The sequence below is a fragment of the Carassius carassius genome, chromosome 41, assembly GCF_963082965.1.
Source record: "Carassius carassius chromosome 41, fCarCar2.1, whole genome shotgun sequence".
NCBI classification, from domain to species: domain Eukaryota; kingdom Metazoa; phylum Chordata; class Actinopteri; order Cypriniformes; family Cyprinidae; genus Carassius; species Carassius carassius.
This window is the reverse complement of record NC_081795.1, coordinates 26,784,440-26,800,274: the sequence shown is the minus strand read 5'-3', so window position 1 is coordinate 26,800,274 and position 15,835 is coordinate 26,784,440.

Here is a 15,835-nt window from a genome sequence, read left to right as displayed (position 1 = left end):
AGCGCTATATAAATAAAGGTGACATTAGTCAATATTCAGCATTACCCACTGATATTTGGTCTTCATACTTTCAACACAATGTGTAGGTTTATCTGGAATTGTTTTGAAAAGTGAATACTGCATAGGAAAATCCATCAAGACATTTTAGCTATGCAATTAGACCTCATACCGGAGAGGGGCCATACAATGACAACAGCATCGGCCAATTAAAACAGAAAGGCACCGACTTGCAAATCCCTCCACTAGTGATGGGAATTTATGGATCTGGATCATTTGGATCAAGTCAGCAAAAAGAACCGTCTCTTTCAGCTCTTTATTTAGAACCACTTTTGGCTGTTATAATTCAGACAAATTAAGTAATTAAACTAAATCATTAAAAAAACAATTAAATAAAATTATAAACTATAAAATGGCACCTACAGTAACATTCAATTTTGTTCAATCACACTATAAATCAGATTTACACAATTCAAATTCAAATAATTTTGTCATATGTCTGGCTCCATAAACCTTTCTGAATTACCATAATTGTATTTTTTTTTTGGTATAACAACCAAAAACCTAATTTGTCTATAAATATAAAACACTAATATAGAACATTATTACCCAGATTGCAGAGGTAAATCTTTAAGATATCTGATAAAGAGTGCTTGACCTGGGAAACTGATCTGCTGTGTACAAACACCTGACAAATGTCTTAGAACAATCAGATTTTCATACATTCTAAATCATAAACATCTTCAAGACATTTTCTAAACATTGATTTAACATATGATATGAAATGTCTAAGAGACATATTGCAGAAGGGCAAACACTCTAAAAAAATACATATCGCATATTGCATATTAAATGCCCATCCCAGGACATAAAAAAGGCAATAACAAACACGTTTTTGTTTTGATAAAATGCAAGATGTGGCAGTGGAATTTAGAAAAAAAATGAAAAGTCTCTTTTTTTTCAAACTTTTAAACTTGTCAAATGTAGTGCATTGGAGTGAAAAAGCGCATTAACGTAACTTAATGTTCGAAAACAACCAGGGAAATTACATTTTCTTTTGACTATTTTGACAATCTTTCCTTAGAAAAATATATCTAAATTACGGCCTATGCTCTCAATGTCAAATGCAGAAATGTTAATCCATGCATTTATGACCTCAAGGTTAGATTATTGTAATGTTTTATTGGGTGGTTGTTCTGCACACTTAGTAAACAAACTACAGCTAGTCCAAAATGCAGCAGCAAGAGTTCTTACTAGAACCAGGAAGTATGACCATATTAGCCCGGTTCAGTCAACACTGCACTGGCTCCCTATCAAACATTGTATAGATTTTAAAATATTGCTTACTACTTATAAAGAAGATGGGGGGGGGGGGGGGGGGCTGAATAAAGAATTTTTTTTAAATAAAATACATTTTTTTGTGAACCGCTCTATGGGTAGCCAGTGCAAATTGATGAACAGAGATGTGACATGCACTCTTTTTGTCTCATTAAATACTTTTAGACAAGCAGGTGAAACACTGTCTGGGCCTGAAGCTTTCTAAGGGCCAGGACACAACAAGCCGACTTCAAAGAACTAGCAGCGATGAAAACTGACAGTGTTGTTTCCTCACTTCGGCAGAGTGGGATGGTCGGATTCATTCATTAAACTTTATTGTCCACCTTAGTGGAAATTTGTCTTCGACTTCTCCGAACAGAAATACATCAATGACACCACATTTAAACTTGCATTAAAATACACACAGTTAAGAGTACAATACTACCACCATCAACATACAACAACAGAAAATGGAAAGCAGCGCAGCTGATTAAAATAAGATAGGTTTCGATCTACAATAAACACATTTTTAAAACAATTTCAGTTTAAATTAAGTTCCTGTATGGCATGGGGAGTAAAAGATCTCTTGTAGATGTTCCGGCTCACCCTTGGGACCCTGAATCTACGGCCAGATGAAAGCAATTCAAACTCTGAATTTTGTGGTTTAGTGGTTAGAGTGTCTGTTGATATCTGTCGGGCCTTCCTGAGTACCGCCTTATCAAATACATCTCCATGTTGCCTTTGTGACTTGCCAATCAACTTCCCTGCCGTATTAACAATTTTAGAAAGCTTGTTTTTATCTTTCACATTCAGGTTACCATACCAAGCTGTTATATTAAACTGTAAAATACTTTCTACAAGGCCCCTATATGCCATCTCAAGAATATGCTGACTGACCCTGAAACTCCTCAGTTTTCTAATTAAAAACAATAGCTGATTAGCTCTCTTAAAAATACTCTCTGAGTTGACATTAAAACTTAAAGTACGATCAATGATTGTACCCAAGTACTTAAAATTTTCAACTACTTCCACAGGCCGGCTGTTAAGTACAACAGGGTTGATGTTACTTGGCCCTCTTGGTTTCGTTTGTATTATAAGTTCTTTTGTTTTAGCCACATTAATTTCCAATTTAACAGTCTGGAACCAATCCTGCAATAAAGTGACTTGGCTAAAATAAGCTTCCTCATGTGCTGCATTATTTTCTGTGAGAAGTCCTACCAAGGCCATGTCATCAGCATATTTAAGTAAACTAACATTGGTGCTGTGCACAGTCATATTATTTATATAAATTGAAAACAACAAGGGTGACAACACACAGCCTTGTGGTGCTCCAGTATTTATAACAAGCTCATCTGAGTAGACCCCATTCATTAAGACTCTCTGAGGGCGGTCAGTTAAGAAACTTCTAATCCAGTGAATGAGCCCACCATTCACATTCATCCTATGAAGTTGTTCTAAAAGAATGTCAATTTGCATAGTATTAAAAGCAGAAGTAAAATCAATAAAAAGAACCTGAGCAAGTGACTTTGGTTGTTGGAAATGTTTCGCTATTTGATTTACAAGAGTAAGAGTTGCGTCCTCTGTGCCCCTGTGTGACCTATAGGCAAATTGAAGGGGGTGAAGTTGATTCCCAACAGAAAACATAAGATGGTTAGCGTCCTTTACACAGACCACAGTTCGAAGGTGGGGAAGACAGGAAGTGGGGTTGCAGTGGGGGTAGGTGAATGTTTGAAGTGCAGACAAGAGCGTGAAAAGGCTTTTCGAATCAGCAGTAAAACACATTCAGATCCTCAGCCAGTGGTTGAGTCTTGTACTTAGTCATGTTTCTCAGACTGGTCCATACTGATTTTAAGAAAGACTGGTATCTGCTACAGTGGACAGTGTGTCATTTCCCTATTAATTTTCTCTCTCTCTCATTCTTTTTTCTTTTTGTTGTAGGTAGTGTCATTTCTTAGTAAGTGTTCCAAGTAAGTGTCACTGAATCATTCACTCAGCTGATCTGTTCAAATCAGCTGATTCATTCATGAATGAAACCACTGAATCCCTACAACCCAGTGTTCATATTATCCATCCTAAATAGTATGTGAGATTAAAAACCCTGTTTCTTTATATTTTCTGATGTTCCGTGAAAATGCCAGATCCAGCTCCTCCATACGAGCACAAATGTCCCCGAGGTATTTCAGTTTGGTTTGTGGAGCTCCACATAGTCTTTGAAGTTCCATTTGGCTTTACAATGCCTCTTTTCATCCCAGTAACGGATACTTGGGAAGTATTTCAGCTTTGAAAAAGCAGACTCCAAACATGGGACAGGATCCACACTGTAAGATGTGATGATATCCAGAGCCCTGCCAAAAGTATGAGGGTATCCAAATACCTTCCGTTGGCATACCTCACGACTGAATTCCCTGACAGTCTGACATCCTACCATGTTGCCAATGGGACGCTCGGGCCCTTTCAGGGATCGAGTCGGCAAGTGGTCATTGCGTTCGTAAAGGTCGGACATAAGGATTCTTAACAGATGTTCACCGACCACCACATGACCTCCATCCATACAGTCAGACCAAAGATGCGCTCGACCCTGGCATTCTGCAAATCATCACAAAGCCAGATCTCCAGAGGTGGTGGGGACTCACCCACACTGGCACTGCCCACTTGTCCGAGCCCAAGGAATCCCCTCATTCGGGTCAAGCTGTTGAGACTCAATGGACAGACAACCAGTGCTGCCGCAAACTGCCTGAAGTACTTGCCACTGACTCGGCCAAAAAATATTTCCTCCAGAGCCAGCTCCAACTAAAACGCTTTCCACCTACTGGAGAATCCTCCCATGCCTTTCTTAGCTGCAAAAACATCCCATAGGCTCTGAGTGAGATATGAGGCAACCGTATGTATGACATTGCGCAATCCCAAACCATCCTGATTATCCTTGAAGGGCACAATCATTGGCACAGTCTCCAACAAGTAATCAAGCATAGAAGGAATGAAGAAATCACTTGGGTTAAAAACTTCAGGGTAATCTGGCTTTACCAAAAATACCACCTCCATCCTCAGACCCACCCAGCACGTCTTCCGGGCCAGATCTTCCATGTGCTGTTTGTACCAAGTAGCATGGCCAGCTATCATTGACCTATGTTTTTGAATGTGCAGGTTACACAAAGTGATCACCCAGCTTACTGGATGGACCACTGCTGGAGAATGGTGGCAGTGCGGAGTGGTGGTATACAATTGCACAAAGTTGACAGTGGCCCCATCATCCTTGAAGACTTGCTTCAACAAGGCATCAAGGTCCATTTCCTTGTTGTCAATGTTACTCTGGAAATTCGCCACCTCGGCCATGGAGTACACAGGAAATAAATTTCCTCTTCTTCCCACAACCTCCTGCAATCCAAATTTGGACCAAACAAATCAATTGACGGGTCCAATGGAGACACATTAACCGCTACATGGTATGACATGTTGATGACCCCCTCTGTGTGAACTAAGACACCCAAATTGAATTCTCGATCATCCTTCTGTCCGAATTTGCTGAGGCTCATTAGGATGTGCATGTCGATATCGTTGTTGATGGCTGACACAGCCTGATTAAACACCTCCAATATGAACTTCTGGTCACAGTGAAGAACATTCATCCTTGTCAGGTTGGCCAGGTTATTTTTGATGATGCTGGGCCTCTCAAGATCTTTGGGAGAAAGCATTGTCAGCCGCTGTGTGAAACTCTGAAACACAGCATTTATTATAGATACTGCATGGGTTTTTACGCTCAGCTAATTTTGGAACATTGGGTGGGCGCGGTCTGGGTTATTGGGAACACGTCATGTTTAGAAAGTACCCACCATCAACCAGGGCCAACACAATGCCCATGGATTTGTGTAGTGCCTTCACACATTCTGGTGAGTTTCTCCAAAGATCTAAATGTTTTTCAAGATGTGCCAATGGTGCCACACCTTTGATCCATCAACCTTTCCCACGGATATGTAGTGCATTCCCGCTTTGACACAGGACACATCACTCAGCAACACCACATCGAAACTGTACTTCACCTCCTCTTCAGCGCTTTCAACAACAGAAGCAAAGACAGGGATATGAACATCCTCGTTCTTCAGGAACATTTGAAGCCTTGGACAATCATAAAACACCTTGACCAGGCCATTACAGTTTTGCTCGCAAGCAACACTGAATGGCTGTAGCTCCTCACTAAGAAACACACATTAATCATGAATTACTAACAGATATTATCACACCAAACCCTAACTTTAACATCACAAAAACACAAGAAAAACAAACTTACATTTCCATTGTCACCTCCTCTTTCTCCCTTGGACAGTGAAAAACACTCACTTTCTCTTTAACAATATAGACTTAATCCCTGCCTTCACCTTCTTTCTGGTTACATAATAATAATAAAAGTCAGATGGAATATACAAAAACACCTTTGCATCTACCACAACAATAAACCTCTTCAATATGTGTTTATATTTATAGTATGAACACTCTAATTCTACAACACTACATTTTCTTTAACAAATTACAAAGTTGGTATAGCCTACTTATCACAACATTGTCAATCGCGTCGTCAATCGCAAACAATAATTTATTAAATCGTCTCGCTACTGAACTACCTACAGTAGCTTAATTTTTGGAGGACGAAGAGAAAGCACAAATTTGGTAAATGAGCCAGTGAGAAATAATAACTTTTAAGTAGGGTCCAGTGCCTTTTCGATACTTTTATAATGGTACCGGTGCCTAAACGGTGCCTGAACCGATACTTTAAAAAAAAAGAACCACAAAAAAAAACTATGGATAACATTAAAGAACATTACAAATATTTAAAATAAACTCATAGCTTTCAGCTTGGATGCTCTCATTTCCCAAATTGTGCTTAATCTAAGGCTTATAAATGTATTTCACAATCTGGGTCATTATTTAATACAAAACTACACATAATGTTTCTACTGTATCTCTGTCACTCACTCTGATATTTAGTTAAGATGAGTGCTGTCTGTCACTGTCTTTAATCAGTTCTGTGAATTACTGTATGCTCATTCTTAGAATAAATGTCGTTTTTAAAGTACAGTATCTGTGCAAAAGTCTTAGGCACATTAGTATTTTCACCACAAAAAAAGGGTTTTACTGTAGTGTGTCAGTAGGAAATATCAGTTTGCCATTAATTTTAATAATAATCTAGTGCGATTTTGAATGCACAGGCAGTCTGACAACGGCAAAATGAATGTTTGGAAATGTAAACTGATATTTTATACTGACACACTACAGCAAAATATATAAATAACTGGCCGAACACCATTCTTTTAAGTGAAAATACTAACGTGTCTGAGACTTTTGCACAGTAGTGTATGTATAAAGTACGTATGATTAAATTAAGTATATTTAAATAAGTGTAATTAAAGTATGTGTTCGTTCATATGTGTAAAGGGCTAGATTGTCCCTGGAGGAAACAACTGTGTGTGTTGAGCGGTGACAAGCGAAAACTTTACAGTAGATGAGAAACCGGCTGCTCCCTCGTGACCTTTTGTAAACTGTATTTATGACAAAGAACTGCAGAGATACGGATATTCTAACAATCTATCGATAAACACACACCTTGTGTCCTCTGTTTGTGTTTGTCCGCTCGCGCTGCTCCGCCGCGGTCTGCGGATTGAAGAGCGCGCTGAAAGACGGAGAGGAGACCAGTCTGACGCCGGTTTCATATGAAATCTGACTCTGAGGCGATCGGATACCGGTTCCATACCCAACCCTACTTTTAAGAAATATATTTTTTGATAAACGAACCCAAATGTGATTTGTGTCCTGTGCAGGTGCGATGGATCGCGTACAAACCAATGGGGTGTCGGAATGGTATATGTTCATTCTTCTCATCCAACCACAATCAAATTCACTTCATCCGGATGGCGCGATTTATCTGGATAGGTTTTTTTTTTGAATAATGACAAGCCGGAATGAAAAAAAAGCCAAAATGAAATCACAGTAACGAAGCTATTTTTAAAATGTAAGGAGTAGAAAGTACAGATACTTGCGTGAAAATGTAAGGAGTAGAAGTAAAAAGTCGGCTGAAAAATAATTACTCAAGTAAAGTATAGATACCCCAAATTTCTACTTAAGTAAGGTAACGAAGTATTTGTACTTCGTTACTTGACACCTCTGAAAGCACATCTTACATAAATACAGACTTACCTTATTAAACCCCTCGTTTCTGTAATTTAGTTACTTGTAAAATCACTATGACACAATTAAACATAAAATAAAACAGGCTTACCTTCTTAAATCCCCCGTTTCTGGACTCTGTTTTTGAATTTGAAAATAACGCCAGTGCGCTACCCTCAAGAAACGTTACAACATGGTTTACGGCACTGATATCGAACTCTCATTGGTTCTCACCTTATTCGTCACAGATTGCGACATGCCGTGTTTCAGTTGATAGACATTTGAAATCAGTACTGCGCCAGTGCGTCTTCATGGAGAGAAGATTCATAATTTCACGGATTAATAAATTAAATTCTGCTCTGTACCCTATAAAAACTATTACCTCCAGAGAGGACTGCGACTGGAACTCATTATCATTTGAACTACTTTTGGTACCACTTTTGATATTTACGCAAAAAATAAATGATTAACGTTACGTTTGTCTGTCTGTTATTTTGTTTATTTATAACAGTAACGGTATGTAGTTTTAAGAAATGGTTATGGGTAGGTTTATTTTACTAAAATTGTTTTATTATGTTTTATTCTTTTAACATTCTGTATAAAATGGGTAGGTTTAGGTGGGGTATAGGGATCTTACATTTATCAAAAAAAAATTATAAAAAGGGAAAATTTACATAAGTATTAAAAAAATTAATCCGATACGCATTGAAAAGCAGCTTCATGAGCAAATTTCTATGGATAACTGACTGGTCAGAGAACACGTTCTATCTGTACGTATTTGAGGTTGTTTTTACGTAAATTTAGATACGTATCGAACCTGTAATTACGTCCAGATAATACGTAAACGACACTGTAAATACGTAAAGGCACGTATTGGACAGTTTTAATTTACGTCTAAATATGTACGTTTTGATTGTGAGATCAGGCTGACTTTAAGGACATAGTGTAAGTAGGCACATTGGGACGCAGCAACTATCTTAATAAATGAGCCTGATTCATTCTAACACACTGAATTTATTTACAAACGAAACACCACTGTGTCGCTGGGATTTTGCTTTGTGTAAAACCATGTTTGTTGGAGGAACAGAGCAAAAGCAATGCAAACAAATGTGGATAAGGACACTTGCTTTATTTACTGTGGTGGCTGTGACATGGGATGTCGAAAAGAAGACAGAGGCTTGTGTACTGTAGCAAATGTATAACTTAAATGCTAAATTGAAATTTGATGTCATGGGCTAAATTTCAATAAAAAATAAAGTCTAAAAAATAAATAAATAAAACGTCTCGCCAAGATGTCATTTATCTGGTCAGAGACCAAAAGTCAGCACACTTCTGCCCAGATCTGTCAGAAACAACACTGCTACAAACCACATACTTTGTTTTGATATTGAATTAGAAGAATCATATGCTTAGTGTTATGTCTTTAAAGAGTTGTGTATTCATTTGACACATTTCAGTTTTATTTCTATATTGTTTTTCCTCATTTTATATTGGCCAGTACAAAGAAGACTTGCCACCAATTCTGCAAATTAAGGGTGTACTCACACTAGCCAGTTTGAACCGTGCCCGAGTGCGTTTGACCACCAAAGCGCGGTTCGTTTGACTAGTGTGAGTGCTCCGTACCGTGCCCGGGCGTGGCTCGATTGGCCGGCCCTGGCCCGCTTGGAAGAGGTGGGCCAGAGCACGGTTCAGTTGGACTCGGGTGCGGTTCGCATGCAGTGTGAGCGCTAACCGTGCTGGAGCACGGAACAGGACGGGTGGCGTCACGGTTTTGCGACGCTCCAAAAGCTCAGCTCGTACCTTGCAAACCTCCTCATACGAGCAGCACGATTACGTGAAAATTTTCGCGCCACTAAGGCGACACATCTGTTTAACAACAGGCTGTGAGAGGGCTGTGGACCACCGTGGACCAAACGACACAAAATTATCCACAAAGAAAACCGAGCGATGGACTCCATTGTGTTCAGAGAGCGCTGCTCTTCCTGTTTATCCCGAAACCGTCGCGCACCATAATGACGTAAGCGTGCTCCGGCACGAATGCTGAAACCCTATGTGAGTGCAGGCCAGAGGGGGAGGGGGGAGTGGGGACAATCGTACTCGGGCCCGGTTCATGGCAACCGTGCCTAGTGTGAGTACACCCTAAAGGCGAAGGTGGCTGGCAAAAATGAAACCAAAGATTCAGCATGGGGAATTCTGGCTGACACACGGAAAACAACATCACAGGCTGTGTTTCCCTCATTAGCTCACTATGGTCATTAGTTCTATTGAACTCTTTTGGTAACAACCGAACTTGCAACCACGTTGCTTTTAGGAAATACACTCTAGATCCACATACTTTCTGTTACTATATTAGCTACTATTTGAACATTGCTGTTTAAATATGGTAAATGTACAACTGGGAAAAAAAAATGAATTATAAAAGTTTATACAAATAAAACTAATTAATTCCCGGTCTTTTTGCACAACTACCCCTTATTTTTTTTACCTTGCATGGTACAAAATATAAAGAAGAGATTAAGAAAATATTGCTTATGTGCTAAACTTGCCATTATCTTCAACAAACATGCATGAGGAGATCAAGTGAATGGGGATGGAATGGCTTCAGCTTCACAACAGACAATTAAGGAGAAATATGACATCTGTCAATGAAGGAGGAATACTTCAGTTGTAGTATTAATAACAATGAGAGACATATTTTCTCTTAAAGTGCTCCTGAATTATAAACAGACCATAAAAGTCCATTTATTAATTTAGCAGATGCTCAATTTCAAATCAGCATATAAACAAGGAACATCACAAGCAATTTATCTTGAGCAACAGTATTTATTGCACACAATGCCAAGTTTAAAGAATAAATCAATAAACAAACAAAGAAAAAAAGAGTCCTAGTAAGTGTATATGTTTACACTCATGTATCAGTTACTGTAAGTGCTTGAGGACGAGGTGTGTTGAAAGTCGTGATGGTGTCAGCAGATCAGATGGAGGTTGGCAGTTCACTCCACCAAAGAGGAACACAGGGTTCCCACGGGTCTTTAAAAACATCACAAGACGTCTTACAGATTTTAGGCTTTAAATAATTCTTGAAGAGGTCAAATATTCTAAAAAGAAGTCTTACATGTTATTTTCAGAAGACTATTAATGTAGATTAATGCAGATTCAGATGGCTGAGTTTAAAGGCAGTCACACTGCACATTTCTCCATTGACTTTCATTCATATGCATGTGAATGCAGGAAAACATAAACAGCTTCACATTTCACTGCATATTTTGCAAATATGCACATTTTCTGACCCTTGAACTCACATGACATGAAAATGAGTAACCAATGGAAGATCAATTTGCTTTACAAGGGTGATCTCTTGACTAAATTTCAAATAACACAAACTTTAAAGCTGCAAGTAGATGATACCTTCATGTTTTAAATTAAAAAAAAAAGTATTGTCTGTTATTTATTTACTGACATCATATCGCAAATATTCTTGTGTAATCACAGCTTTAAAGCATTTTACACACTGCATGATTTTTGGCTGTCCCAGATGAAAGATTGCCATCACGAAGCAATCGTGCTGATTTCTGTGAGTGTGCTCCTGAACGGTGGTCCTGTGTCGCACAGTGAGAGCGGTTCACAGAAGCCCATTGTCACGGTCTTGCGACCAAAGAGAACCTACGATCATTTTCTGACTGTATCAGAAATTCAGTGTTTGCTGCTAAAAGACCCATGTTAACTGACCAGTCAATAACAATAGGAGATGAAATAAACATGACACAGTGCTAAAACATAAAACTGCTTACCTCAAGCTCTTATCCCTTCCTCTTTCACCACTTCCACTTTTTTTCAGCATACATAAAAATTAGAACTGCCAAAGTGTGATTCATCATCCTCTTTTTCTTCACCACTCACACATGCTGATGGTGTTTTATTATCCTATCGTTGCACGTGTCATAGGTGACATCATCATATAGTCCGCATACTTGTCGTACCCACGTTTATCAGATCCATATTGCAGTTTGACTTGCTGTGATCTTATAGGATCACTAAAATTGTGCAGTGTGTAGAAGGCTTAAGGCTTTGAGCAAAGCTTTTCCATTCCCACTTACCAAAGAAACCAGATGCTCCATACCACTCACAAACTCAGGTGAAGTACAGATTCAGAGAAAATAATCAAATATGTGGAATTTTGGAATACTGATGACTTTATTTTTCTTTTCCCCCCTTTGTAAATAAATACAGTTTGATTCAGCAAGTCATTGTCATTGCTCACTGATGTCCATTTCACAGTTTTTGTTTAATAAATGTTGTTTTTGTAATAAATGCCAGTATATATTATTAAATATAGCTAATTCTTCCATAATCTCATTTAGTGAAAACGTATTTTTTGAATACATAATGTATTCTGATATGTATTTTGTGCGGGCCATTAAAGATCGAATTAATTCAGATCTTAAACATAATTACATTTTATGCTAAAGTAACCCTGAAACCAAAAGTTTGGGAAGTTCCTCTTTAGAAGAAATGAGCATATGACACAACAACAACAACCACCTATTGCGGCATTCAAATACATGTCTGAAAAATACTGTAACACAGACAAAAATGAGCTATATCGATTGCTATATTTTTAGGTCCTACACAAATACTCATGTTTGTATACACATATTTATATAATTACAATTGTTGTTTTATAATTTAAATAAATACTGTAACTTTCCAATGATCAGAAGCAGGAAATTACTGATGAAGGAGCATTGTGCATGATTATTTGTGTCTGCATTACAGTAATATCCACAGTATTATGCAGTTACATTACTTTTCAATTTGATTTATGAAGTAAAAACAAACAAACAAAAATACCATAACATTATGAATTAGTAAGTGTACTTTTGCACCAAGCACTGATTGTCATTTCCCACATAGCAATATTGTTTCGGGCCAGATCCGGCCCACATCTGGCACCCGTGGAAAGATGATCTGGCCCACATGTAGCGTGGAATGATGGCACTTGGGCGGACCGCTCCTGTTTGCCAGAACTGAGCCACAAGCAGGCCATAGCAATGCCACATGTCAGCCAAGAGTCAAGAAATTAAACAGAACTGGACCTTATCTGAGCCACAAAATCTGTTTATATATTAAATATGAAGTAATTTCAGCCTTAATAAGCCTGTTAACAAGCAGAATCACTGAAGGAAAGAAAAGAACAGAGAAAGAGATAAGCAGAAACACAAGAACTACAACTGACTTCAGCCACAACCTTAGATGAAATCAACTGAAGATAAAAAAAGACATGAAATCTCTCAAGATCTCAGCAGAGGAGGATTAAACAACTCCACAAACAGCTTTACCAGCTTCTCTTATTACTAACCAGATTGACTTTATTTCTGTTAGACATCTACAAAAGTTTTTATTGAGAATTAACAGGGGTTTAACTCTAATGTGTTTCACCATAACAGTGATTAGTGTTTCCATTAGTTGGGCTCTTGACTCTTATTATATAGTTTGCTGCTGTGACAGTGTGTTTGTTAAACACATTTGCAGCTTCAAAGAAAGCTAGAGTGACATGATATTAAGTGTCGGCTGTTATCTGTTGATGGTTTTATAATCATCATGAAGCACACTGGTTCATTGATGTTTTTTTTTAATCGAACAGTTATGTTGTTCCAGTAATACATTCATATTACAAACCCTGTGTTTCTGCCGCATGAGATCCAGCAGTATTATAACAATCAGTTAAAATCTTTTAACAAACATGAGTTTAAAAAACCTAACCTATGCTGACACACACAGATATAAACAATCAACACATGAATCTCAATAATGGTGACAATCAAAAATATTTAGATAAACTGATCAATTCAGAACTTCACTGAAAAGCTACTGTCACAACAAAAACAACAGCAAAATATAAGCAAATATTTAGAATTAAACAAAATAATAGGACAATTCAGCTGCATAATTTATTCATGTTGCAATGCATGCTGGGAGTTTTGTACTATGCTAATACCCAGCATGCATTGCAGCAAGGTACATTTGATTGTCACCATTGTTGAGTTTCATGTGCTGATTGTCGATGTCTGTGTGTGGCATCATGGATTGAATTCTTTATAATTGTTAAAAACTTCTGATTGTTGTAATATTGCTTGACCTCATGCTGGAGAAACACATGGTTTGTGATACGAAAATATTAATGAATAGTGATGGGATTTATGGCTCTTTGAGGGGATCCGGATCTTCGCGATCCGTTCCTTTCAAAGAGCCGTTCAAAAGAACGGCTCTTTTGGCTCTTTTTAAATATTTAGTCAGTTTTAAGAAGCCAGCTTGGGGGCATCTCAGTTTATCCTGGAAATAATCACTGGGAGGAATGATGAGGTGAGATTTGTAGTCAAATAATTAAAACTCAGATATCACACACCAATATCTGAGTTTGAATTATTCTGAAATATTACCTCATTTGTCATGTGTGGACTATATTCCATAGGGTTGCACAAATCTCTCTGCTTAGACAGTGACATCACTATTTTGGATTTACCTTTAGTACAAAGTGTGTGTGTGTGTGTGTGTGTGTGTGTGTGTGTAAAGCTACGTTGACTTATGTTATTCATACAATACCTACTCAAATAAACATCAAAAACAAAGCCGGCTGCAATGAATTTCTGTGCAAAACAGCTTTTACTACAAACACTTTCACACAAGAACATTGTTATCACACAAGAACATTTTGATAGAAAACAAAAAATATTTAAAGTAGATAAAATTAGAATAAATAAAATGGAAATGTCTACATACTACATACTATTACTACTGTAAACTTTGCAAATAGGACATCAGCCCCTTCAAGTCAATGAACAATAACAAAGTGGGCTGCAATGAACATGCACAACTAATAACTAATATCATCACGCTATAAAGGGTTTGCCTGCGCTGGGTGCGCCCCTCCCCCTACAGCTGTTCTGTCTCGCGGAGGAGCTCATTTGTGTGCATCTGTGTGAAACACGCATAGGAAAAAAGAACGACAGAAAGAACGGCTCCCCTCCAGCCGAGACTCGGCTCCCATCGTTCATGTTTATGAGCCGTTCAAAAGAATCGGTTCGTTCGCGAACGTCACAACTCTATTAATGAAACGATTGTTAGATTTAAAAAAAAAAAAAGCAAATCAGCCTGTTTCATGAGGATTATAAAATCATCAACAGATAACCACCATCACCTGACCTCAATTCTCTTTAGCTTTCTTTGACGCCGCAAATGCGTTTAACAAACACACCATCACAGCAGCTAAAAAAGACTAAAGATAAAATAAGAGTTAAGAGCCCAACTAATGGAAACGCTAATCACTGTTATGGTGACACACATTAGAATTAAACCTTTCTTAATTCTCAATAAAAACTTTTGTAGATGTCCAACAGAAATAAAGTCAGTCTGGTTAGTAATAAGTGAAGCTGTTAATGCAGTTTGTGGAGTTGTTTAATCCTCCTCTGGTGAGATCTCCAGAGATTTAATGTCTTCTTTTATCTTCAATTGATTTCATCTAAGGTTGTGGCTGAAGTAAGTTGTAGTTCTTGTGTTTCTGCTTATCTCTTTCTCTGTTATTTTCTTTACTTCAGTGATTCTGCTTGTTAACAGGCTTATTAAGGCTGAAATTCATATTTAATATATAAACAGATTTTGTGGCTCAGATACGGTCCAGTTCTGGTTAATTTCTTGACTCTTGGCTGACATGTGGCATTGCTATGGCCTGCTTGTGGCTCAGTTCTGGCAAACAGGAGCGGTCCGCCCAAGCGCCATCATTCCACGCTACATGTGGGCCAGATCATCTTTCCACGGGTGCCAGATGTGGGCCGGATCTGGGCCGACACAATGTTGCTATCTGGGTTATAACCTTATGAGTTATTATTTTAATGTTTGTGATCGACCTTCACTATATTTAGACATTCTATTGATTAGGAACCGAAGCTGAATAACGAAATGACTGACTTCTGTAAAACTGGTTATAGCTGAATTGAACTTGTTTCAGAACAGATGAATTTCCCACTCATACTGATCTAGCTGATTCATCACTGAACTAACCTGAGCTAAATAATCTCACGGTTGACTTTTACAGCAGAATCTGAACTGTGTCCATAATTCTGTTTCTCTCTGTGAAGCTGCTTCAAATCAATCAAACTGCTTCAGAAATAAAGATGATTTGGCTCATTTATATCAGTGGATCTCAAACATTTTAACTCAAAGGTCTACAATATTCTAAGGCGGCACAATTCATTCAGAGATTCCAGAAGTTTCAAGAAAAACTTCAACAAAAACAGTAATTATTTAGGGGCAAAAAAGACATGATTTCAGATCTTTATTTTTAATTTAAATTTACTTTATAGAGTTA